The sequence below is a fragment of the Neofelis nebulosa genome, chromosome 1 (assembly GCF_028018385.1).
Source record: "Neofelis nebulosa isolate mNeoNeb1 chromosome 1, mNeoNeb1.pri, whole genome shotgun sequence".
Classification (NCBI taxonomy): domain Eukaryota; kingdom Metazoa; phylum Chordata; class Mammalia; order Carnivora; family Felidae; genus Neofelis; species Neofelis nebulosa.
Genome location: NC_080782.1, coordinates 238584505 through 238611800, shown reverse-complemented (window position 1 = coordinate 238611800; position 27296 = coordinate 238584505). Strand labels below are relative to the sequence as shown.

At 45.4% G+C, this 27296-nt stretch overlaps 1 protein-coding gene and 1 long non-coding RNA gene across 10 annotated transcripts in view; one reads left to right on the top strand and one right to left on the bottom strand.

The window, feature by feature from the left end:
• Positions 1 to 27296, top strand: part of ATP8A2 (ATPase phospholipid transporting 8A2) — a 614836-nt gene that overhangs the window by 272000 nt on the left and 315540 nt on the right. The gene's annotated exons all lie outside the window — the stretch shown is intronic.
• On the bottom strand, positions 21730 to 25583 carry LOC131488131 (uncharacterized). Its single transcript, XR_009250085.1, has 4 exons — positions 24821 to 25583; positions 24588 to 24713; positions 22725 to 22926; positions 21730 to 22188 (listed from the first exon to the last, which is right to left on the bottom strand). It is a non-coding gene; the product is annotated as an uncharacterized LOC131488131 (long non-coding RNA).

Genomic DNA, 27296 nt, shown 5'->3' with positions numbered 1-27296 from the left:
ATCGCTTCACAGCGTGTATCTCTGTCAAATCACGTTGTACACTTGAAACATACACCGTCATATTTGTCAACTATTCCTCAGTAAAGTTGGGAGAGAATTTTACAAAAGAATGCCTTGAGAAACTGCTCACGACCGAGAGTGCAGTTGCCAGGTGGAGTTGGAGAGCCAAATAGTTGGGATCAGTTTGACTACGATGAGTCAAGTGAAGGCGAAACTGGGTGGGATCCAGTAGGTCTAGAAAGGCCTCCAGAGAGAACCAGAAGCACCATCAAAGAGCTGTGAAATGTTTGTCCTCATTTCCTGTTGCTGCCGCAAGTTTCTGGCTTCCTGAGGCTTGGTGTTCGTTTTCTCCTGCATATAGTGACTGTGCACCCTTTCCTTTGAGGGCGTCCGCTTCTCGGGTGGTAGAGAGCCTTTCCTGTGAGGAGAAGGACGTTTAAAAAGACGTCTGCTCCGTGCACTCCGGAAGGTCCGCACTTTGGTCTAGAATGTTAGAGAATTAAGAAAATAATTTCCCAAGGCATTAGAGGCCAGCTAAGGCTGAGAGATGGGAAGTAGCCGGGGCGTGAGTTCCTCCAGAGCTCACGTGTCTAAGGCAATAGTCCACCACGCAGGCTGCGCCCTGGAAGTCTCTGTGCTCAGCGAGGTGCATCTCTCAGGAGACAGAGCACTTTCCCTCTCAGGCCAGGGCCACTGGTTTCTGGTAAGCATTGATTTTGCAAGCTAATATCCAACTCTTCAGGGTTGTGTCATTATACCTAGAAATCGTGACAGCTCACTCAAATCCTTTGAGTATTTTAGGAAACATAGGTCAGAATTGGGGCAACTTAACCATTCTTATCAGTCACAGAGGTGCTGTGTGCCAACTTTGACTCCCTAGTGTATGACTTTCGTCCTGGCTTTAGCAGCACGTGTGAAATGTGGACAGGGTTCTGGGGCTCATGGGGAGGAACGCTAATGTGTTTGCACGGTGGTGCTGATCCGAATCCGTTCATGCCTCCTATCATTCAGTCTTGAATCCCAGAAATCATGGATTTTAGAATTGTGTACAACAACCACCTTGGCTAGGTTCTTTAGTCCAGGGCTAGGTTTTTAAGCCTCATATGTTCATAAAATGTGTGACAGAGATTTTTAAGATTATTAGTGGTGTTTCTGTCCTTTTCTTTTTATTGGCCGATGCGAATGGCATCAGGGGATTACAGGCCAAACTTATAAAATATCTATCCCGGCCAAGGCTGGTTTTTGCCTTTATGTTTCCAAATATTGACATGGTAGGACACAAGTCTTAAACTTAGTGGGAAGAGGCTTTTCTTGGCACATTTTAATTGTCAAATCTTAAAAACGTTGGTTTGTAAATTATTCCAGGTTAAACTTTGCTATCTGACATATTGGGGTTTATTATGGTAATTATTTGGAATTTGGGCTTAAAAGTGAGTATTTTCCCTCTTCTCATGTGTATGTGAAACTCTCAGCCTTGTGATGACACCAAGCTTCAATATGCCAAATGAACATGAATTTTAACTTTGCTTTTAGGGAGATGAGGGCAAGGGGGTGAAACTTCCAAATGGATCTGCAACTCGATTAAGGCTTTCTTCTGGTGGCGTCTCTTTCTGTAGAAAGACCGTTCTGTTCGGTCCGTTCGTACGAGGATTAAGCTTTGGTTGGTTGCTCTTTACTATTGGAAGAATGAAACCAAAATTAGAGGTATTTTTCTTTTTCCAGCTGACTTTTTTTCCATTGAGGTGAAATTAACCATTTTAAAGCGAATAATTCAGTAGTGTTTCGTACATTCACGATGTTGTGCAACCATCACCTCTGTCTAGGTTCAAATTATTTTTATCACCCAAAAATAAAACCCTGTGCTCACTAAGTATTTACTCCCCCACAATTCCCCACCCCTGGCAAACAGCAGCCTGTCTTCTGTCTCTCGTTCACTTAGTAACCAATGCTGCCTTCCTTTGTGTTCGATGCTTTCCTAGTGTACCTTTTTGATCCTATCCTTGCTTCGGTCTGAATGTTCGTGTCCCCCTTCCCCTGCTCCCCCTCACCCCTACCCCCTGCTTTCATGTATTGACATCCTAATTCGCAAGGTCATGGTATAATGAAATGGGCCTTTGGGAGGTGATTTGGTCATAAGGATGGAGCCTTCATCATTGGGCCCAGAAATCCTCACCCAACAATGTGTGGGCACCCTGATCTTGGACTTTCAGCCTCCAGAATTGTAATACAGTTCTGTTTTTTATGAGCTACTCAGTCAGTGATATTTTGTTTTAGCAGCCTGAACAGACTATAAAACACATCTCATTTCCTTTTCCGTATATATTTTTTTATTTACTTAGTGACTACTGTGGGGATTACAATCAACATGAATTTCATACAGTCCAATTTGAATTGGTGGCAATTTAAATTCAGTAGCCTAGAAAAATTGCTCCCATACAGCTCCACATCTCCTTTATATTGCTGTTGTAGCAAATTTCATCTCTGGACACTGTATGTATACCCATTAACATAGACCTATAATTATCTTGTGCATTTATCTTTTTTTTTTTTTTTAATTTTCTTTTTCAACGTTTTTTATTTATTTTTGGGACAGAGAGAGACAGAGCATGAACGGGGGAGGGGCAGAGAGAGAGGGAGACACAGAGTCGGAAACAGGCTCCAGGCTCCGAGCCGTCAGCCCAGAGCCTGACGCGGGGCTCGAACTCACGGACCGCGAGATCGTGACCTGGCTGAAGTCGGACGCTTAACCGACTGCGCCACCCAGGCGCCCCTTGTGCATTTATCTTTTAAATGACGCAGGAAACAAAAAAAGAGCTGCAAATCAAAAATACGCTAATATTGGATTTTATGTTTTATGTCTGCACTTACCTTTAGTGGAGCTCTTTACTGTTGGGTGTTCTTTCATTTCAGCCTAAAGCACTGCTTTTTAGTATTTTTTGTGGGGCAGGTCTAGGAATGAATTCACATTTTGTTGATCTGGGCATGTCTTCATTCCCCCCGCCTTTTTTTTTTTTTTTTTTTTTTTTTTTAGTTCTCTCTACACCCACTATGGGGCTTGAACTCAACAACCCTGAGATCGAGTCATACTCTCTACTGACTGAGCCAGCCAGGTCCCCCTGTCCTAATTTTTTTAAATGGTAGTTTTGCCAAATACAGGATTCTTGGTCAGGTTTTTTTTTTTTTTTCTTCCAGAACTTTAAATATAGTCATTTTACTGCCTGTTGGCATCCATAGTTTCCAATGAACAATTGGCAGTTAATTTTTATTAAAGATGCTGTACGCATGACGAGTAGCTTCTCTTGTGTGGTTTTTGAGATTCTCTTTATTTTTGTCTTTGACAGTTTGATTGTAATGCTTGTTTGCATTTGTAGGTTGGATTATAGATTTATAGATTTGCATTTATAGATTTATAGGTTGAGTATAGATCTCTTTGAGTCTATCCTGCTTGGAGTCTGTTGAGCTCTATGGACCATGGGATTTTTTCAGCCATTTTTTCTTCAAATATTTTTTTCTTCTCCTCTGTTCTTGTTTTCTCCTCCTAAGACCGTCATATGCAAATGCTGCTATGCTTGACGGTGTCCTACATGTCCTTCTGGCTCTGTTTATTTTTATTCATTCGTTCTTTTTTCTTTCTGTTCCTTAGTCTGTATGACTTCAGTATATTTTCAGTATCGCTGAATCTTTTTCCTGCTTGTTCAAATCTCTCACTGAACCCTTCTAGTGAATTGTTAATTTTAGCTACTATACTTTTCAGCTCCAGAGTGTCCATTTGGTTTCTTATTATTACTCCTATCTCCTTACTAACACTCTCCACTTTGTCATACATTTTCCTGACTTCCTCTGCTTCTTTGTTTCCTTTAGCATTTTGAGCATACTTAAGACGATTGATTGAAATCTTTGTCTAGTGAATTCAGCGTTTGAGCTTCCTCAGGGTTGACTCCTTTCGATTTTATTTTTCCCTCACGAATGGGGCATTTTCTCTTGTTTCTTCGTGTGCCTTATACTTTGTTGTTGTTGGAACTGGTTATTTTAAATGTTATAATGTGATAAACGCGGAAATCGGATTCTCCGCGTGACAAGGGTTTGTGGTTGACCGTCAAGTGCTGCCGTTTGTTTAGTGAGTTTCCCAATCCATTTTTGCGAAGACTGTATTCTTGGTCCCGTGTCATCACTGGAGTCTCTGTTGCGTCGATGTGCGGTGACTGAAGTCTCTTCTCTGTTTTCTCACTGGGCATCCAGTAACCTTAAATGAGATTTCCTTAAATGTCTGGAGTCAAAAGGGAAATAAATGGTTTCCCTGTCTTTGAGCTGGAGCACCCCTTCAATGTGGAAGGTGGGTCATCCACAGCTCTGCTCTTGCCTCCTGTTGGGCAGCACTGACAGAACCACTAGAAGTGTAAGTCTGGGCCTCGTCGGGTCTTTTCTGAGTGTGCGTCAGTCCTGGGCACATATACTACACTATAACTTTCACGGTGTATGTGGTGACCCTTCCAAGCTCTTACTCATTCCAGAAACTTCCTCCTCAGCCTTTTGCTTCCCAGGCTTTTGGGTCCATCCACTGCTTGCCCCCTCTGCTGTCCCGTGTCCTGGGTGAGCGTGGGGAGCGTATCTTTAAATCTTCCATAAAGTGCCACCGTCACCTGGAAAAAGCCACTGCCCGGGAGAGCAGGGCGGGGCGAAACAAAGGTCCGCCTCTGCACCAGTCCCTCAAGGAACCACAGGATAAGTCAAAATGCACCACTGTAGTATTTTGAGAATAAGATCCCTATGAGCCCCTTGGCATCAGCGAGCTGCACTAGGAATGTCGGCCACCATGCTCTTGGCCACGGTGTGGTGCTGGGGGGTGGGGGTGGGCAGGCAGGTAAGCACAAAGGCCACAGTGGTCTATTCATGGAATTCAGCCACGTTTGTCTTCACTAAGCATTCCCCCAGTTACTGCAGGTTTTTCAATTAAATCCCAGAGTTCCAGAATGTGATCGTGTCGGTATTTTCATCTTAATCATTGCTTCCGTGGAGGAACTGTTTCTCAGAGCACCCTAGTCCATGGTTTTCTGGGACGTAGCTTGGGACTCACTTGCTTTTTCGGTCACTTTTTTAAAACCGATCATTTTTTTAAGAGCGGTTTGTGGTTCACAGGTGAATTGGGGGAAGGGTACAGATTTCCTGTGTGTCCCCCACCCCCACACATGCAGAGCCTCTCCTACCATCACCACCACCAGAGTGGTATATTTGTTACAGTCGATAGACCCACATTGACTCCTCCTCGTCCCCAAAGGCTGTAGTTGTGTCAGGGTTCTCTCTTGGTGCACCTTCTGTGGCTTTGGACCAATGTGTAATGCCAGGTATCGAATAGAGTCCTTTCACTGCCCTGAAGATCCTTTGTGTTTCATCCGTTCTTCTCACCTCCCCCAACCCCTGGTAAACGGTGATTTTTTTTTTTTTTTTTTTTTAACTGTCTCCATAGTTTTTGTTGTTTCCAGGTGTCCTATAGTTGGAATCCCACAGATTCTCAGATTGGCTTCTCTCACTTAGGGAATACACATTTAAGATTACTCCGTGTCTTTTCATGGCTGATAACTAATTTCTTTTGATCACTGAATAATATTCCTTTGTCTGGATGTATCCCAGTCTACCCGTTTACTTACAGAAGGGCGTCTTGGTTGCTTCCAAGTTTTAGCAGTTACGAGTGAAGCTGCTATAAACATCCAGGTGCAGGTTTCTGTGTGGACGTAAGTTTTCAACTCCATTGGGTAAATACCAGGGACTGCGATTGCTGGGTTTTATGTAAAAGTGTGTTTAGTTTTGTAAGAAACTGCCAAACTGTCTTCCAAATTGGCTGAACCGTTTTGTGTTCCTACCAGCAATAAATGAGAGTTCCTGTTGCTTTAAATCCTCACCAGCAGTTGATGTTGTCAGCATTCCAGATTTTGGCCATTCTAAGAAGTGTGGGTAATTACTTTTTGAAGGATGATAGTCCCACTTCATACAAATCTGAGTGGTAATATTTTTATCTAAACATGCTGTTATTAAAGCAGCCTTTCAGAGCCTGGGAAGCGTTTCCTGCCTGGGAGTTATTAAGTAGGCTGTTCTGTACAGCAGCCGCTAGCCCCACTGTCAAGGCCACGCAGCTGCGTGGATTGAGTCGGAGGTGAAGTGTGCTCTTTGCTTTCTCTCTTGCCGCCGGTTTCTCAGCTGATTCTCCCTCAACCTTCTCCCCGTGTCGTAGCTTCATGCCCCTTGCTCCTGCCTTCTTCGCTCCGCTGTTCAGTGTTTTGACCCATCTAATATTTTGTAAACACTACTTTGATCTGGTGACTTTCAAAATACATTTTAATAACTTCAGAAGGAAGCTTCAGCTTCTGGGACTCACCTTCAAGATGCTTTAAAAATCCAGCCTGGTCTTATTTGCCCACCAATTCCCATTGTATTTCTGTGTATTCCCGCTAAATAAAGAGTGTCACCATTTCTGGTGTAGAAACTGAGGGTGCCCCTTCTGTGGTTTCTTTTACTTCAGTTTCCCCCTTCCACACCTTTCTCTTCTTCACGTGCCCACAGTCTGCCTCTCTTTCAAAAACCTAGCCCCGATGTGAAGGCTTTGTTAAAGTTAATATCTACTTTAAAAAAATCCTTATTACTTAACCTTACTACTATTTGGTTCTTAATACTCCGGTCCCTTGTAGTATAGTTATTTTTGGAATCTGATTTCCAGATTTATCACGTTAAAACATTTAAAATGACCAGTTTTGGGGGCGCCTGGGTGGCTCAGTCGGTTGAGCATCCGACTTCAACTCAGGTCATGATCTCACCATTCATGGGTTCAAGCCCCACGTCCAGCTCTGTGCTGACAGCTCGGAGCCTGGAGTCTGCTTCGGCTTCTGTGTCTGCCTCGTCTCTCTGCCCCTCCCCTGCTCACACTCTGTCTCTGTCTCTCTGTCTCTCAAAAATCAATAAACATTAAAAAAATATTTTTCTTTGAAATAACCCAGTTTTCAACAACAAATTACAAGGCACACAAAGAAACGAGAGAATGTTCCATTCATGGGGAAAAAACAAATTGAAAGACATCATTCCTGAGGAAGTTCAAACACTACACTTAGTGGATATAGACTATCATTCAATCTATGTATTCTGTCCCTTCTCTTAGACTTTCAGATGTATGAAGATGGCTAGGGTACTTGGGTGGCTCAGTCAGTTAAGTGTCTGACTCTTGATTTCGGCTCAGGTCATGATCTCACTGTTTGTGAGATCGAGCCCCACATTGGGCTCTGTGCTGACAGCATGGAGCCTGCTTGGGATTTTCTCTCTCCCTCTCCATCTCCGTCTCTTCCCCACTTACACATGCACATGCATGCTCTCTCTCTCAAATAAATAAACTAAAAAAAAAAAAAAAAGACATATGAAGGTAGCACGTATTGGTTCATTTGACATTCCCTGAATTTCTTGGCATAGTGCCCTACTGTTTTAAATGTTTATTATTTGCCAAATAAAGGCATATTTGAGTTTAGCTACATAGAAAGAAACTATTTTTGTAAGAATGTTCTATCATCTTGTAGCTGTCAAACCAATATATCCGATAGTGTGATTTTAAATGGAAATAAACTTGCCGAGCCTGACTGGGGGAGCTCTTAGTTTGGTTTCCTTTGACTTCCTGAGGTAAAAACTGGTAACACCTCTCAGTGTCTTCAAGGATGTTCCTACCGATACTTTAATTAGAAACTTCTAGATTTCCTTGCAGGCTACTTCTGTGCTTAGATGCATTATTTTATCTAAACTCTTTACCTGGAATCACAACTTGATGGTTTTCCAACTTGCATTGGGTCCCTAACACCGAAGGCTTGGACCATATGTGAAATCACGATGCTGTTGCCTTGTCTGTGTCATTCCTGAAAGTTTTTTAAACTTCATTTCTTATTCACATTTCTATCAGATGTCATGCCTTAGTCATACCCTCAGCCTCTGGAAAGAAAGCAAGGGGCAGGGTGTCCAATGGGGGACCTTGCAGGTCTTAGCCTCCGCCGTGCATGGGCATCTCCTTGGAGTTAGTGTCTGCCTGGCTGACTCTCCTCTCTTTCTTTCCTTCTTTGCATGCTTTAGTCTTGTTTGAGGATTCTAGCTTGTTCCTAGAGGGGTAATACAAGATATCCAGGGACACTGATTCCATTTCAGCTGTCCTTCCAAGATACCCTAGAAACAGTCTCTTAGGTCTTCTGTTTTTTCCATCACAAACCTTTTTCTCAGTATTGGACTCCGCTCATGGCATCACCTTAATGTGTTGCTGTGCTAGCAGGGTCTTTCCATTTCTCTGTGAGGCTGGGATTGAGGGTAGGAAGATCGTCTTTACAAACACAGTTAGCAAGGGAAGTTAAACCACAACTGTAAGGGATCCATTTTTTTTTTTTTTTAATGTATGCTTTTTTTTTTTTTTTTTAAGGCACTTTTTTTTTTTTTTTTTTTTTTTCCTCACTTCCAAACTTTTAATTCTGGCTCCCATTTATTTTCTTCATTTTCTAAGTTTGTTTTGTAGCAGTTCTGGAGCCACCTATGCCCGTGGCCAGGAACCGGCTTTCTTCCTCTTTGAGTAAAGACAAAGTTGACTCTAGGATAGGGTCAAAATCCATACCAGTAGGTCTCAGTTCTGCCTTTTTGAGCTAATCCATTCAATCTAATTTCCCTTGCATATGATAGCTATTAAAACATTTCGAGACTGTGAACATGCTTATTTAAGACCGGAAAAGCCCAGGTCACAGAGGAAGAAGGAGGCAATTACAGAGTAGGAGTGGACAGACTTGAGTGGTTTGGGAGACTCTGGGAGATGCAGATAATATAAGGCATTGCTGGGAAAGATGAAAGGAGCGGGGCAGAGACAGAAATGTTTGTTCATCTGGTAGTTTTTATGATCAGTATTCCCTGAAAAATAATTTCTGCAGGTTCCTGCTTCACAATGAAAATAGGAAGAGTGTTGTCGATTGAAAAAGCTCAGGATTCCTGCATTAGCACTGCCTTTCCGTTCAGCCGCTGCTGCTTTCCCCCCAGGCCAGAGGAGGCAAGGAGAGCGAGAAGGGGCAGGCCTGTTCTTCTCTCCCTCTGGTTGCCCTGTGGCTTCCAGACGTCACCGTCACCAGAGCTCTGTAGGACTTCCCAGTGCCCCCTGATGGCCTTCCATACATTTGTATGGGATTCTACGTGATAATTGCTGTTTAACTGCACACAGATTCTGGGCGGGTCACAAGATTAACCATGATGTGGCAAACGAGACCAATTGCTGTAGCTGCAAAGCAGTGACTCTGGTTTCTGTATTCCGCTCAGGAAATCGAGTCTCATTACTCTAATCCTGTCCTGCGTTAATACCGATGTAATTATAGGGCCAGAAGTTTAAAAAAAAATTCCAAAAAATGTAATACTGAAAGTCCTGCAGCCTTACTGACTAATTGAGCCTAATTTCATGATAGTTTACGATTGCTGTCATTTGTAGATAGCATTTATTGCTCCCTGTGTACCCTGTACGTTCTTCCAGTAGGTTCGCTTTCCTACCCTGGACGCTAATTTAATCGTGACTCTCCATCTACCCCATCAAAACAGCCATCAGTGAGTAAGGAGAGTGGTTTAGACGGATGAAGGATGACTCACAACAATGGAGTTTATAAAAAGAAAAATGGTGACAGAGCTAACTTGTAAAAAGAACCCCATAATCCAAAAAGTGTGTTTATTTGCTTGTGTGGTCCTAGTTATGTTTAGTTTCACGTAGGGACTGGGGAAAAAGATGAAAATGATGGGGAAAACATGGTGCAGAACGTTCGGTTGAAAATGATACAGTCCACATGTTGCTGTGTTATCATTAAGTGTGTATTTTTGAAACAAATTGATTTTTTTGTGGCTCAGCAGATGATAGTCAAGGGCTTGACTGCAGTACGGAATCCCATTTGGTTTTGGTTGCACCGTGGCTATAACCCCCATAAGAGTGAATCTTAGGAACGAATTAGAAATTTTTGTGATGTAGGGGCGCCCGGGTGGCTCAGTCGGTTAAGCGTCCGGCTTCGGCTCAGGTCACAATCTTGCGGTCTGTGGGTTCGAGCCCCGGTTCGGGCTCTGTGCTGACCGCTCAGAGCCTGGAGCCTGCTTTGGATTCTGTGTCTGCCTCTCTCTCTGTCCCTTCCCTGCTTGTGCTCTGTTTCTCTCTCTCTTAAACATAAATAAACATTAAAGAACATTTTAAAAAAGAAATTTTCGGGACGTTGATGTCTTAAGTTAAAACCCAGCCATTAAAGGACCCCCATTTTCTGCCTAAAGTAAGATTTCTGCATTCGGAGAAGCCACCAGACCTCCATGTCTTTTTAGGTTAGTGTGAACAAATTCATCCTGCTTTGGCATCTTTCCAGGGTTCCCACTGAGGGTCCAGATGCGTGCCCCCATGGAACTGTCTGTTCGATGAGGACTTTCTTCTGTCTTCAGCCATGCATAGGGTAAAGCATGCAAATTAGGTTTTTTTGTTTTTTTTTTTAATAAATTATGCCACCTCCAATAGTGTGTTGTTTCCATTCTAGTCGGTTTTAGGCCTTTTGAATTGTTTGAAACAAATTGGTTTTGAAATCTCCCCGATGCCTGTTGGCCCACATTTTTCAGTAGGTGAAGGTCAGAATGGGTTCCCTACCACAGCTGCCCTCTCATTTCTTTCTCTCCGGGTAGGTAGTGTATTTGTTGCTTTTCAATCCCCGCAACAGACTGGAGTTTCTTATTCTTTCTCTAAAGAGTATAAAACTCCCTTCGGACTCGGAGAGCAAACCGAGAGTGAAACCTTCACAAGAAAGAGTGTTGATTGACCTGTTCTCCCCACCCCCATGTCCTCACCACTGCATTTCTTCCAACATCGTGGCTATCAAGAAAGTGAAACTGGAATAATTTTTCAAAATTGCAGTGTGACCATGGTAGCAAATGGAATAGAGCCGGAAGCAGTGACGAAGCAAAGAGTTGCTTGTGGGCTGAAACCATGTGTATGTCGTTTCCCCCTGGCCTCCAGAAGGTGATCTTCCTGGGGAGCTTTCGAACATACAAGATTCACTCGTAATTTCTCAGAGTAATTTAAAAGCAAACGGTGGTCACCAAGTGGGTATAAGGCAGCCATAAAAGGATGCTTTATTCTTTCTCTTTTCTCTTTACTTCTCCGTTTTCAGGGGAGTATTCTGTAACCAAAGGGGGCGATCCTGCTTTTTTCCTCATTCCTCCGTCCCTAAATTCCGATCGCTCCCCTGAGTGTGCTTGCCACCTTGTTAGCATTCAGGTTTTATGACAAAGGGGAGTGTATGAAATAGATGTGGTTCTCTCGAGGCGATGGAGAGGCCCCAGCGGGACAGAATTTCGGGAATGGCAGCAATGTGCCCGTCTGTCATGTTGGCTTTGTCCCTAGGATTGCATCGCGTGACCCGTAGAGCCAGGTGGCTGAGCAGGAGCCAGGTTACATTTCTCCAGGGCCGCTGTGCTACAGTTGTCACCCTCAACTGCTTAGAAATGTCTAACATTCTTGCTTTCCGGAGGGCTTCCTGTGTTTACACATTGATGCTGTTGAAATCCGGGCCGGTCGATAGACGGGTTGTAGAACAGGACGGACGGAACCAAATCAGGCCAGGTGCGGAGCAGCACCTTGGGGAAACGCCTCCAATTATTTTCAGACGCTGGCACCTCTGTGGAAGCTACATGCCTTATGAAGTAGCTTTCTCATGTTAGGATTTGGGGAAATGTGCTGACACGACCTTCTCTAGTTAACATCTTGTGTGTTTGTGATAGACTGTGGAATCATTCCACTATAACTAGGGAAGGACTATGAAAGAAGAATATTATACACACAAATTTTGGAAGGTGTGGGTGATCATTTTGTTCTGCTGAGTATATTTGAGAGAGCGACGGTGTTCGAAGAGCACTGAAAGTAGTTCCCCAGGCTCTGCTGGAGTTCATGAGTTGGATCAGCTCACCTTCAGGAGGCAGGCAGGCCACAGAATGCTTCCAGTGGATGGATACCGAGGCCTCAAAAAAGAACATTTTATTTTATTTGGTCATTTATTTTATTTTATTTTATTAAAAGAAAATCTTTTTTAATGTTTATTTATTTTTGAGAGAGACAGAGATAGAGTGTGAGCTGGGGAGGGACAGGGAGAGGGGGAGACATAGAATCCAAAGCAGGCTCCAGGCTCCGAGCTGTCAGCACAGAGCCCGACGTGACGTGGGGCTCGAACTCGCGAACAGCGAGATCGTGACCTGAGCTGAAGTCGACCGCTTAACCGATGGAGCCCCCCAGGTACCCCTATTTTATTTTTATTGAAGTGTAGCTGACACACGGTGTTACATTGGTTTCAGGGGTACAACATGGCGATGGGACAAGTCTACACATCACTCAGAGTGTAGCTTCTGTCTGTCACCATACCGTATTATTTTAATACTGTTGACTATATTCCCTGTGCTGTGCTTTTCATCAAAAAGAACATTTTAAGTGGAAATCCCCCAATTAGTGCTTTTCCCCTTTGATTTATATTAAAAAAAAAATCGAATTGATATAATTAACTTACCTGTTTGTTTAAAAAATCAGTAGTGCCTTGGAGGGTAAGTATTCTGACAAGTAGATAAAGGTTATAAGATGATCTGATTGGCGGTACACATCAGAGGATTAAAATGTCAGGTTAAGAAATATGTTTCTGGCTTGAGAGCTTAAACGTATCTTAAAATGCCCTTAAATTTCACAGGTATCCGAGGAAGGATGAGCTAGATTGTTTTTGTTTTGTTCTTTTCCTCGTCTGGCTTAGATATTTCTAACTTGGCTCTACTCAGTAGCTCTCCCTCCGAGCTGGGTTGTGCTGGAGACGTACAGACCGCTGTGTGAGGTGGGGGATGGAAAGGAAACGAGTCATTTCAGGGCTCTGTTCCGAAGCGTGAGATCTAATCTGGTTCAGAGACCACACGTGAATTCTACCTTAGGACATTCGAATCATTTCTCTGGCAACTCGGTTTATTGTGTGTGAGCACATCGGAACACCCTGCTGTCTCTCCCCAACCTCACCGTGCTTCATCAGGCATCTCTTGTTTTACATGTGCCACAACAAAAAGTTTGAATTTTGCCCAAGTGAAAAGGAAAAAGTAGAGCGCATATTAAGCGACTCTTTTACGTCTTACGCATTTTTCTCTAGAAAATAACTGCGTTTGTATCTGACCCGGTGAGACTGTGAACTTACTAGTAAGGGATGAAAACCTCTCATTGGTAGAAATTCAACAGGAAGCTCAATTTGACAAGTTAAGACTTGCACACACACAAAAAAGTGTCTTCTGTAAGAACTTTTGTTTCTTATTTTTAAAATGTGATTGAATGTGTCAGAAAGCCTCTCACTCCTTTTTGTGTGTGTGTGTGTGCTTTTCTTTTCCTAGTGCTTTGGTGTGAGGGCAGAGTCCTATAGTTCTTCTCCCTTCTAGAGAGAGGGAAAAGCCTCCCATCCACATCTCTTCCAGCTGGACTTGTAGCCAGCTGGTTTGCCTTGCTGTGCCCTCTTGGCACACCGTCTTTTGCTCCACTCCATCAGGACTCACCTTTAACAAAATTCTTCTATCACGACGCCAACTAAGTCTAGAAATCTGCTACTCCGGTTGCCACTAGGTACATGTGGCCATTTAGATTAAGTAAACTTAAAATTTTTGTTTCTTAGTTGCACTAGCCACATCTCAAATGCTCAAGACTCACACGTGGATGGTACAGAAGATCATTTTCATCATCACAGAAAGTTCTATCGGACAGTGCTGGTCTAACACCCTGAAGAGTTTCCTTTTTTTTTTAAAGACTGTAATGTAAGCCCTTAGCCTGGCTTCCAAACTTCCCCAAATCTTGTTTGGGAAACATGTGTACAGATTGAATATAATTTATTAGAAGGTTATCAGAGAAATCGTTGTGCTCAGGGGAGACTTGGTGGAAAAAGAGAGGCATCTTACTCCTTTTTTAAAAATTTTTTTTAAATGTTTTTATTTATTTTTGAGACACAGAGCACGAGCAGGGGAGGGGCAGAGAGAGAGAGAGGGAGACACAGAATCCAAAGCAGGCTCCAGGCTGTCAGCACAGAGCCCGATGAGGGGCTCGAACTCACGGACTGTGAGATCGTGACCTGAGCCAAAGTCGGACGCTTAACCGACTGAGCCACCCAGGCGCCCCCATCTTACTCCTTTTGGAAGAATGAATGGTGCCCCAACAGGCAGGAGGTAGTAGAAGAAGGTTCTGGGGAAATACGTGAATGTGAATATCATTTGGGGTGTAGAAGACCTCTGTCTGGTGAGGTATAAGGTGAGGAAAGGGAAACAGGTGAGAGACCGATGGCCTGTATCCTCTGTTAGGGATTTGTACAGGCACGTGTCTTCTCATGGGCTCCAGCACCCAGCCATCTTTAATCTCCTCTGTCTTCAAAAAGAGAACATGAAAAAGTTGACCCAGTAATTGCAGAGAAGACGAACACAAGGCTGTTAGTGGATAAACGTGTACTTGAAGGAGAGGAGAGATGGTGGGAGTTTCGAGGTCCCGAGATCTGGGGGGATCACGGTGTGCCCCTGGTGCAAAGGAGAGAGGGAGAGAGAGCAGGAGAGACAGAAACACAATTTAGGGGTATGAGGCTAGCGCTGCCTTGAGAGCAAGTCCTTTGAATCGTGACCACAGCGCAGGAGTTTGAGAAGCTTAGGGTGGAGGGAAGATGAGTCACGACAGCCCAGGTTCCACGGGGTGCAGTGGCTAGAGAAGTGGAGGTGCAGGTAGTGTATGGTGGCAAGAAGTTGGCCCTCAACTTGACGCCCCTAACACCTGCGAAGCACTTGATGGTTACCGGGTTGCTGCGAAGCACTTGTGGCCTGTGTGGGGGAAGGTTGGCCTCCCCAAACCGAACAGCCGTGGAGCCTGGTACCAAACAGATTTCCACGTGAGGGGGGGAAAGGTAGAGGTCCTTAGCGACTGGGCTGGCGGCAGGTGGAGTGTGTGGCCAGGAGCATTGCTGAGTGTACGGAATGAAAAAGCCCCACCGGGGAGTTGCTGAGTTTATGGAATGACCTAGACCCAAGGTGCCAAAGTAAGCATTGCTGATCTGGCTACTGGCGTCTGCCTCCCAGCCCTGGCTCTGGCCTGAGAGCGGCTCCGGTGGATGGGGTTCTCTTGAGGCAGGAGGCCAGGACTGCTAGAACCAAGGAGAGGTGGCAGCCGCTGTAGTCATCCCGGGAAGCCGAGGCCGGGAGGTGGCTGGCTTTCGAGCACACGTGTGACGGAGGGATCTGGACTCCGAAAAACTCTACGGGAGGATGACTTTGGCAACAGGGTGGCTGGTCGTTTCTGAGAAGAATAATTCTTACTCGACCAATCCGTCGTAGGCTGACGGGACAAAAAGCAATTTTTGTGAAAGCATTTGATGAGTTGTAACATGCCATAAAAATTCAAGTTACTTGTAAATTGCATTGCGGAGGGTAGAGATCTGAGCAAAGGAAACCCGGTGAAGGTATCTTTACAATAATCACAGGGAATTAATGAGAACATGAATCCAGGCTATGACAGTGGTGGGGGGGGGGGGCCGGGGGGAGAGAGAACAGATGTAAAGCTTTCTACTAAGGATGTAAAACTTGGACCGGGAAGCCAATTAAGCACTAGGGGGAGGCAGCGGGGTGAAAGGAGGAGGAGGACACCAGGATTCCGAGTTTGAATGACGGAGAGCATAGTTGTAGCAAGACCTGTCCTGCAGGGAAAGGCCGGCGGTGGAGGGATGGCCTTTGTGTCGGGCTTATGGGATTCCAGGCACCGCTGGAACATCCTGCCAGAAACGGCCGGGAGAAATCTGGTTGGAAACCCAGAGGGATAATGGAGGCTGGGGTTGGGTGCTGACCTCTAGAAGCAGTGTTGGTGACTTTGGACTCGAATGCTGACACCAAGGCAGAAATATCAGAAGAAGACCAAAGTCACACTCTTGGGGATGATGCAACTTAACTTCCTCTGGTGTTAGGGTTTCCTCAATGCGTGTGTAGCTTCCTCAGCCTTCCTGAATCATGGCACTTAGCACCGCGTGTTCACTTGCTCAAATTCCTGACATACGCTTAATTCTGGGAGGGAGGGATTGCATTCATCTTGTGTGCTATCAATCCTGCACGTAGGTTGAAATGCCTAGAAGCACACAGTAAGCATTGGCAGATATTCTTTTGAATGAATGCATGTTCTCAAACTAAGGTCATTGTGATGAAAGATCAAGAGAGCCCTGGCTCGAAGGTACAATCCTGGACCCGTTCCAGGTCAAGTGATATTAAATGAGACCAGTTGATATTACTAGTGTCTTTCTTCCCTAACGCTCTGCAGATTGAGAATGTGAGTTGAGAATACAGGTTGTTGATTGTGGATTAGGAAGACATAAAAATAGCAGAAGGTCAAGGGGATTAGGACAGCATCAGTATCCCTGAAATCCAGGGTAGTTGGAGTGGTAGGTCAAGCCAAGAAAGACCTGAGGGTGAGTCCTCGGTGGTTTATGGAACAAAAGACATTTTGAAAACAAAGCAGGCAGTGTTGACGGGGGTGGAAGAAATTGAGAGGGAAGGAAAGGGAAATTCCATGCTGTAGGTTCTTGGGTATGACTGTGCTAATTGTGTGGTTTTTAATGGGTTGAATTGTGTCCACCCCAAAAGACATGTTGAAGTCTTAATCCCCAGGGCCTTAGAACGTGACCTTGTTTGTATACAGGTACACTGCAGATATGATTAGTTAAGATGAGGTCATGCTGGAGCCGAGGAGGCCCTGTGCACTGACTTGTGTCCTTATGAGAAGAAGTGACACGCATGTACATAAGACGGGGAGCAGTGGCAGAGACAGAAGTCCCTGAAGCTGCAAGCCCCAAATTGCTGGCAAGTCACCAGAAGGTAGGAAGGCACTAGGGCCTGGGAAGTATTCTCCCCTACAGCTTTCAGGGAGAACATGGCCCTGCCGACACCTTTGCTTTCAGACTTCTAGCCCTGAGAAGTGGGAGAAAATTTTGTTGTTGTTTTCAGCCACCTCATTCTTGGTCAGTTAGGGCAGCCCTGAGAGACTGGCAGTGGCTAAGAGGAAGTGAAAATGAAGGTCATGGAGACCAAGGTGGTATGAGATATGGTTGCCATGCTCAAGGTTTGGAGAACAGTGGAGAGGGATGGAGGGAAGAAAACCGTGTCGAGCACTAAAAGTCTCAGATAAGGGGAGTGTCCTGTAGCCTCCATACCCATAGCTAAGTGGCCACATAATCACGAGCTCTCCATACCTCAGTTCCTTTGAAAGTAAAGCAAGGGGCTTCACCATCATCAGGAAGGTGACTTCTACATTCCCGGTTTTGTATATCTCCAGCTAGGTCTGTTAGTTCCTGGCCATTTGGGTTTAGGTTGCAGTTGGTATGGATGTTTGGTTTCTTTTGCAGGTATTGTAATAGGGGCTCTGTGCATCTTAAATAGGACCGATGTCTTCAGGTTGAATGAGTTCAGTGTGCCGACCACTCCCTGCCTAAATTCTCATTGCAGAAAACACGAGTGGTATGCCCTGGTACATATTTCTGAAGAGAGGGAAGCAGTTGGTATTGAAGTGACCGGTTCCTTTTGCAAGGGCATCCATGAAAACTAGGAAATCTAGACTGCTTTCCAGAGAAAAAGAGTCTTTGAAGATTGGGAAGCTGGGGGAAAAATTAAAAAAGAAAAGCTGTGCCCAGCTTACCAATATTGAGGGCAGAGGAGTGGCATAAGACCGGCATAAGACCCTGTGGGTTCCTTGCTTTGTCTCCCAGGCCTGCAGCCAGTTTGGGTATGGGGGGAAATGAAGGTGTTTAGTGTGTTCCCCTAGAGCTCCCGCATTGGAAATGAACTTGGGATGAGTGCTAATGTTTTAGATTTTTCTCCTATTGGTTGCAAGATGAAATGTTTGTGCACCCCTCACTTGGTGTTGACCTTGGTATTTCCACGCTCCTGATTTTCGCAGATTGACAGGTACATAATTTTGGGTAACAGCGTGACCTGTGTGTATTCTTCCAGTCCTGACCGCCGTGGGGTTCGGGGCAGTGGTCCCTGTCATTCAGTCCACTTCTAGGGAAGTCAGCCTGCAGGGAGCCCTTCGTGCAGTTTCCAGTGTTGTTACAGGAATGGCACTTGGCTCCTAGTGGGAAGGACAGGTTTGTTTCCTTCTCCTGCTTAGATACAAGTGTTCAATTTTTTGCTTTTTCTTTCCCTCCTCCCCCTTATCAAAACAAAGCAAACTAGTCTTTGAGAACGCCTCAGAACGATTTATTTGCTGAAGATGCATGAAAACAGTGATCTAAGAGGTCGGGAAAAAAGAAACCTCAGTGGTTCCATCCTTGTGTACCTTTTAAAACAGATGGGAAGAGAGGACGACTTTGGACTGAGTGCTTGGGGTGTGATCTTGTTCACCTTCTGATAGAAGAATGAGTCTTTACCAAGTGACTGTGTTTGGCTAGAACCCAGGCCCAAAAGAACACTCTGGTCTTTGGCAAATGCATAGAAGAAAAACATGTCAAAATGAAGCAGAAGTACCGTATATCAGTTTCCGTGTGTAACTCTACGTGTGTAACTATAGCCGAAGGAAAGCAAACATTAAAAAAAAAATGACGGCCATTCCTTCTAATTTAGACTGTATTGGTAAGAAGTGCCATGGAGCTTTGCTGAAGATGCTAGAAGACTTAGACAAGAGTCGGTATCAGCCTGACTCCACTTCCAAAGTCTGTCTTCCCGACCTTTCTGGTGGGTTCCTGTTGTCAACTGGATCCTTCTTCCACACGCCTCTCCAAACACCTTATGGTTTTGGGAGGTGGAAATCAGGAACAAAATCCTTTCCCAGAGTCTGGCTCCGGGACCCTATCACCTTCCAGACTGAGCGACTGGAGCGGCCTGGCGGTTGTTTTTCTTAGTTGTGTTGCTGCTTTAATTGGCCTCAGTTCCCTTCATCTGTCATGAAAACTCTTAAAACTCATACGAGAGTAATTTTCCCCACCTTCTTTATTGCGGGTTATTTTCTCTCCACGGGGCACGCTGCTGGGGATTCGGCCCGCGCCCTCCGGTGCCCTCCTCCGCTGGCTTTCTTCGGGAAGCAGTCGTTTGGTGAGTCTGTGCAGGCTGACTGATTGAGTTACACCCTGAGGAATGTTGAACCTGGTTCTCAGCTGCAGGATGTCTTTCCCGAAAGTTCTTACAGTGCGGGGCCTGCTTTGAGGATTCACATTTGTGTATTGGTTTACAGCAACATGAAAGCCTTCTCCCCACAGTGGATGGGTAAGTTACGTAAGGAACGTGACATAGCCCTCTCCCGGGGCCCGGAGCTGAGGGCAGGCCAGGTCCTTCTGGCTGGTTTCACATGTATTTATGACTTTCTTTTATACCTAATAGTCTTGCCTTGGATTTAAAGGAGAAATTCTTAAAAAAAATTTTTTTTTTAACGTTTCTTTATTATTGAGAGACAGAGACAGAGCGTGAGCAGGGGAGGGACAGACAGGGAGGGAGCTCTCAGCTCTGTGGCCATGTGCTGTGCCGTCAGCACAGAGCCCGATGCGGGGCTCGAACTCACAAATCGCGAGATCATGACCTGAGCCGAAGTCGGACGCTCAACCCACTGAGCCCCCCAGGCGCCCCTCCCCCCCCCCCCCCCCCCCCCCAAGGAGAAATTCTTAAGGAAAGATTCTGGGTCATTTCCTGTAAAAGGTTGGAAGCTCTAATACTTTAAATTATAAAAAACAAGAAGAGTAAACATTAAGTCGATCTCCAAATATTGCATTCGATAGGACGTAAATTGAGAGCAAAAGGCCACAAACAGAAAAATTACCTGCTAATAGCACAATCTGAGGTTATTTTAGTAACGTGTGGAGGAGGAAGTAGACAAGGGAAAGATTAGGAGGCAGGCCCTCTCTGAACATACTGCCCTTAGGCACGAAGCTTGTGGCCGCCGCAGCGTCCAAGGTGAGGCTCTTGGTTGAGAGCGGAGGTGAGCAATTTGCACTCTGTCTCTACACCAGGCCTGTGTCTACGGGCTGCAGTTGGCCCCGTTGCTGGTTAAGTCTTCTGTACACATAAGATCCTCAAAATGCTTGACTCGGTAGGAGAGTAATATGCTTCTACTGGATTTAGTGTGTACTTTCGTGGGCGTGTGTCAGTATATGTGTGTGTGTTCGGGCTGCAGATCTGTATTTTATTTTTGTCATCAGAGCTCGGAAGTGATGGTAGGGATGAGTCCTTGTCTCCGTTGAATTGCCCAGAAGCCATTGCTTTCCTATTAGCAGGAAGAGGGTAATGTGCGATTACAGACGGTGGTGTCGGCGAAAGCATTTTGTGTTGGTTGCTCAGAAAAAGAGTACGCTCGTGAGCACCGAGTGGTATATACAGAATTGTTGAATCCCTCTATCACATACCTGAAACTAACATAATACTTTGTGTTAACTCTACGGGAATTAAAATAAAAACTTAACAATAAAAAAAAAAGAAACAAACTAGCTTGTGTAGGAAAAAAGGTATTCGCCGTTTTGGGAAAATGCTGCATGAATCATCATTTCCTTTTTTTTTTTTTAATTGTGAGTCCCTGATCATGCTTGATTTTTGTGTCAAACCGATGGTCAGTGAGCCGAATGCGGATTGCAGTAGTGTTCTGCTTGGATGGCGTTGTGAATAATGGCAGGTGGTACAGGACATACCCCAGTCGGCCACTGACCTCGCCCCGCCTTCATGTCCGAGCTGTACCTTTATTACCTGTCTGGTGCCCTGAGATCATTTACCTACATGGTACCCAACGCATATTTTCAAATTCTTTCTCAAACGGAAGCAAACAGATAGTAAGGCGTACGTCTGTTCAATGTATATTTGTATTTTGTCTCTCCAGATGTCTTCTGACAATGGTTTAATAAGAGCAGTGAAACACTCAAAATTGCTAAAGAATAGATTAAGAAGGTTTAGGGCAAGGATTATATATTAACTACCTAATTAGCCCTTAAATCTGTGGCACTGATCTTAATGACTGAGTTTAGCAGAGTGGGAAAGCTTGTATGTTTCCTGTTTCCTGAGTGAACAATCCTGGTATTGAATGATTCTGGCTTAACCTTTTTCGATCTCCCTGGAAACATTTTTGCTTCTAGGTTTCCCTTACTCCTCAAACGTTGCTAAATTAGCACGGGCTTTGAAAACCCCCCAAAAGTCCTCTCCATTTCACATACTTCTCATATTTGTTCTATTGAAAGTGTTGATCGCAAGACAAGCTTAAGTCTGAGCCCGGATGGCATTGATCTGATTGATTCCTCTGTGTGCTCTCTCTGTGGCCATGGGCCTTCTTCTGGAAAGACCATATCGAGTTCGTCCACTGTTGTGAATGAAAATAATCAGCTGGCGAAAGCATAGAATTAGAAACCTCTTGGTATATTTATTTCTGTGTCCCAAGAATTCTGATTTAAAGCAGACTTTATTTCAAGTAATGTGAACAGTAGGTCGTTCAGGAGTCTCAGATGAATCAATGTTTTCTTCCCTTCTCTCCAAGAAAATCTATTTAAAGCAAAGGTCAAATCTGTGCTGGATTTAGAACCTATTAAATGTAAGTCTGGAGAACAGGGCCACTTCTTTTCTATTCTTTACATAGTTTCAAGCACTAGGGACACTCTGGTCTTCTGCCAGCCATCATTTCCCACATTTTTCTGGTGTTTGTACTTGGGTGTTTTTTTTTGTTGTTGTTGTTGTTCCGGAGGATAGAGTGTTACCTGGAGCCTCTGTACCCAGTGAATTTGAGCCCTTGTGAGTCTTTGAGCTTATGTGATTTAGGAGTAACTTAAACCTTTAACAATTGCCTTGGAGGAGTGGATTAGGCTTTGAAGTGTATCTAAGAAAGATATATTAATGCATGTATTAATGTGACACATTTAATTAACATGCTCCGAAATTGAACTCCTGTGTGCCCTTCCTCTCTCTCCCCCTTCCCTCATCCCTCTGTCCTTTTCCATCTCCATGAAGGTTGTCAGGCTGTTGCCCATATTACCATCCCCACGCACTGCCCTCACATTGTTACCAAACCCTGCACATTTTACTTCTGAAAAATCTTCTTTTACTTCCTCAGTCCAGGGCTTGCTGTAGGTGTGGGTGTTGACATGGTGTCCGAACTTGTCCCTCAGCTCCCCATGGCCTTTCACTCAAGAAAGATTCGGATAAATCAGTGCCCTGAGAGGCATAAATCGGGAGAGGGAAATGGGTGTGCACAGGGGAGTGTGCTTTTAAGTAGAGTCACCGAGAAGGATCTCATCGGGGAGAGGGGACGAGCCATTGGAAATCTGGGAGAGAGCTGGAAGGGAGCAGGAGGGCGTATTTGAGGAACACCAAGATGTCAGTGGGTGCCGTGGTCAGAGCCACAGTTCGGGGGGGTTGGGCCCCACGGGGCAGGGTGAGGCCCTGGCTCTTGAGAAGCTTCTGAAGACTGAACCGAATGACAGGATCTGCCTTTCTTGTTACCAGGACTCTGTTATGTTGAGAAAAGAGAACAGGGTGGGGGTGGGGAAAGGGCCAAAGCCGGGAGGCAATTTAGGAGTTTGCTATGATGGTGTAGGAGAGGGAAGGTGGCTTTAGCAGGGCCTTGGTGAGAGGTGGTCAGATTCTATATGTATTTCAAAGACATAGGTCACATTGTTGACTGATGGATTGATTATTTAGGGTGTGCAATAAAGGAATAAGAAGAAGCCCAATGTTTTTGGCTTGAGTACCTGGAAGGTTGACGTTCCCCTGCTGTGTTCCCACTGTTGGTGTTCTCAGAAGATTTAATGCAGGGAACAGCAGGCTTGGGAAGGAGGGAGTAAGGAGCCCAGTGTGGACATGATGTTTGCAGTTCCTTATAAGACAACCAAGTGGAGATGCCAAGTGACGTTGTTGGATATTCGGGTCTGGAACTTGGCGGAGAAGTTCTACCTGGAGATATAAACTTGTGAGTCTGACATATTTAAGGACGTAAGACCAGCTGAGATCCCTAAAGATACACGTAGGAAATGTCCCTGAACTGAGCCTTGAATCATTTTTCTTATAGGATTCAGAAATTCAGCTTTCTTAATGTGGGATATCCCCTTTGTCCCAAGCCCAGGTTTCAGGGGCATTTCTAGGTGTTCTTAAATACACGGACAGGTGAGGACAGTTGTCAGGCCGCAGTCCTTCTGCAGAGTTGTTTTCAAAGGAGTGCCCTTCTGTCCATTCCTAATCTCTGCTAAGCGTTCCAGTGTTAAATTTGCCTTTTGGTAGTTTTCTCCTGCTCCTTGCCCCTCCCCTGTTAGAATCTATGTCTCTGTCATGGATGTTATTATTCTTTTCTTCACAGTCCCCTATATTAGCCCTTAGCCTGTGTTCTCATTCATGTGCACCTGGTGGAAGGCAAGGGAGTTCTCTTTTTGTCCCCACGACTTTGAATATCACCTGCATGTAACAGCATAGCGTTTGTTGAATTGAGTTTAATTTCTTAAGGCTCACAAAAGTGGTTTCTGTTTTATATTATACACACACGCATATATGTATGTATTATATGTCTACACATACCCATATATACACATGGTATTTGGTATTTTATAATAAATATTTTATATATTTTATGTTTTTTCTAGGACATCATGTATATCGTGTATGTGTGTGTATATGCGTGTGTGTGTGTGTGTGTGTGTGTGTATTATTTATTTTCTTCTCAGAATGACTTTTCATCTCTTGTCTCAAGCATTTAGTACTAGGGCTTAGGAGCCCAAAAATGTGTACATGAAGAAAGAAGTTCTTATAGGGGCGCCTGGGTGGCTCAGTCGGTTAAGCGTCTGACTTCGGCCCGGGTCATGATCTCACGGTCCGTGAGTTCGAGCCCCGCGTCGGGCTCCGTGCTGACGGCTCGGAGCCTGGAGCCTGTTTCAGATTCTGCGTCTCCCTCTCTCTCTCTGCTCCTCCCCCGTTCATGCTCTGTCTCTCTCTGTCTCAAAAATAAATAAACGTTAAAAAAAAAAAAAGTTCTTAGAGACACATTCAAAGTTATTCCTTCCATCCAATATGCCATCTTATGCAAAAATTTCAGTACTACAGCTGACACTTCATTTTTCCCTATAGAAATTCTAGCCATCTGGAAAATGTGTGTGTGTGCGCGCGCGCACACGTGTTAAAGGTGAAATCTCTACTGAAAGCAATTTCAGGAGCTTCAGGAAATCCTCATTCCTCTGGACAGCTTTTGGGTTTTCAATCGGGGAATTTGCATGTTCTCTCAGTTTTACTAGTTTAATTTTAGGGGCTGAACCTTCATCAACTAGGTAGAATAAAGAATCTGGAACCGTGCCTGGATTGGCAACGGCCCACGACAGCTGTAACGAGAATGTGGGCAGAGCCCCGGTGGGACCTCGACTTGTGTCCAGTTAGAAACCAAAGAACACGGTGCTCATCGAGCTGGGAGCGTGGGGCCCCGGCCGGCAGGGCCAGGGGCATGGTGGGAGTGCTAACGTAGCTCTCTGTCTCCCCCACCCCGTCACCAGCAAGCTCTGGCCCGCCCTAGTGATTTTCGTTCCCACTTTCAACGGAGAAGTGGGTCAGAGCAACCACAGCACATGCCCACTGACCAGTGATACTTGGCCTCCTAGTGTCGGGGCGACAGTAGGGACCGGGTGGCACCGTGGCCGGCGTGCATTTGTCGGGGGTGGTTGGATGTTGCTTCGCAGGAACCACGGGTCTAGGCCTCCCAGAGACTGTAATTTTTCAAGAGACACCGGCTGTCAAAGCTCTCGTGGCTTTTAAATTTTGGATAAAAAAATTTTTTTGCCAAATGTGGGATGAATACTTAACCTAAACTCACCGTGTTGGTTATGTTTCCTGGCCACTCAAATCAATTGTCAGGACCTTTTCTCCAGTTGGGCATAAACTGCTGTACTTCTGCCCGTAAGCCAGTCTCGGTCTCCTTGGCCGACGCCCTTGTCCGGCGTCCGATGGACTCCTGCTTCTTGAGCCCCGCCGGACTTCGTTCGTGGCACGTAAAACTCATGGCAGGTGTGAGGTATCTATTTGCTTCATACCTGTTTCCTCACGAACGCGTAAGCGCCTCGAAGAGAGCTTTTGCAGTTCCGTGCGTGGCTGCGTCCTCACATTTGGCGTCCCACGGCCACTTCACGTGTGAGTGGTCTGCCAAGCTAATGTCTCAAGTGCTTTAACAAACTATGAATAGAAGGCCCTTGTCACCAGACGAGTGCAGTGGTGTGCAGAAGGGACAGCAGGAGCAGAGAAGAGATGATTCACACCAGACAGTGAGCGATTGTTCTGGCCAGGGTCAGGAGTTCAGGAAGCAGCAAATATTCCCCCCCAGAAGGGGTGGCAAGCGTTTTCTCAGCACCTGCTGTATGCTGAGTGATTTGTTTGTTTGCTTTCTTCACCCAGAGGGAGTGGTAAGGAAACTGCCCAAACGGTTTCTTTTTCCAGTCTTCGACCGGCATTGATTGAGGGGTTACATGATCCACAAAGGACAAGCGGTGGCTGCCGGAAGTTCGCTCTGAGCTCCGCAGACTTCGGAGGGACTTCTGAGTAGCGGTGTCCCCAGAGAGCAGTGCGGGGTAGTCCAGGGCCAGAGAGGCTCCCTACTCCACCCCCACCCCCCGCCCCCCCCCCCCAGGCGTTCAGACCAGTACTTACAGGGAACGGTAGGTTGCTCTTGAGCCAAAGAGCCACCTGTCTGTACGCAAAGTCAAAATGAAGTATCTGCTGTCCCCCAGTCACAGACCCCTCCCCGCGTCCTCCCACATCCGTTTCGCAGCCACTGGCCTCTTTTAGCAGGCCAGACAGACCCTGGCTACCCTCCCCATCTCCTCTCTTGCCCTCTGACCATTCACCAGACACCACGCATCCTTCTCGTGAAATGCGTTTCCTGGTTTTGTCTCTGTGACCCCAGTCAGAGGTTAGACTCTCATCATCTGAAGGCTCCTTGCTAGCAAGGTCCGCTTCCTGTCCCACTCCATCATCGCTGCTGTCGGTGGGTGAACATCTGAGTGTGGTATTTTTATATGTAGAAGCCGTTGCTTTGCATTTGGGTGTACAAATGCTTCCTTCTGTCCTCCCAGCCTCGCCACCCCCCCGGCACCTTCCCAGCTGTGCCTGTGGTTCCCCAGCCTTACAGGCCTGCGTCGGTACCCGCTGCCCGCAGTGGTCTTTGGCTGTCATGTGCCATTGTCGATGTTTCTCCTTCCTTTGCTCTGGGCCTCTCCTCCCCTACAAACCTGTGCACATAATAAGCTCTTAATGGCTAAAGATTCATTAAAGGTTTTTCTTTTTTTGTTCTATATTTCAATGTAAACTTCTGTCTCCGTGACCTTGAATCCTTGTCAGTCTGTGTAGACAAGAGAATGGTGAGGGGTGTTCCAGCCTGACTCCCGGCCTGCCCCCTGCCCCCCCCCCCCCCCCCAGTTTGTTAATGGATTCTGTACAACTGGGGAAGACTTCTGGCCAGGCGTATGTGCTGAGAGTTCCTCCTTGCCCAGTCATCAGTGTGGTGATCTCCAGTGGAAATGGGACTTATTCTACACATTTTTGCTTACTTATTTGGTTTTGTTTTAAAAATCCATGTGTAATAAAATACACCACTGATTTTACCAACTGGCGACTATCCTCCAGAAAGTATTCCCAGTTTTAAATGTGCTACCATTGTTCCACATAAACACGAAATATTTTCCTAACATAGCAGGGGATTTGTATACAGCTGTTCTTTCCTCTCACATAACTCTCTCTCTCCCCCCGACTCCTACTGATTCAAGGAAAATCGAAGAGGTCCCCCTGGTAGGTGCTTTCCAGAACTTGTCTGAGGTGGCTCAGCCACAGCCGGGGAGCTGTGGGTGGTGGGCCAGTCTCAGCAATTTGTGTGTCGTCTTTTTGCTCCAGTAGGTCCTAGTGGTGAGCCAAAGATCACAGTTTCTTCGCGTGGCTAGAGCCTTCATGATTACCTGTTCACTACCTCACACAGACCACAGCTGCCACATGTGGATTTGGGATTTTTTTTTTTTTTTTTTTTTTAATATACTGTCATGTGCTGTTTGCATGAGTCACACACAGCCTGGGCACATTGTAATTCCTCTGAGAGTTAAGAAGATTTTAGGAGTAGTAAGTGTAGTGGCTGTACTATTGAAATACTAAAGTTAAAACTTTGAGTCCTTAAGGGCAGGAAATTAACTAGTTAAGATTATTATGTTCATTTTCCTACACGGCACCCGTAAGGGTTATTCAAAAAGCGAGCATATGGTTTTAAGGAATTGGGCAAACCGTAAGAGACTCTTGGGTACCGAGAACAAACT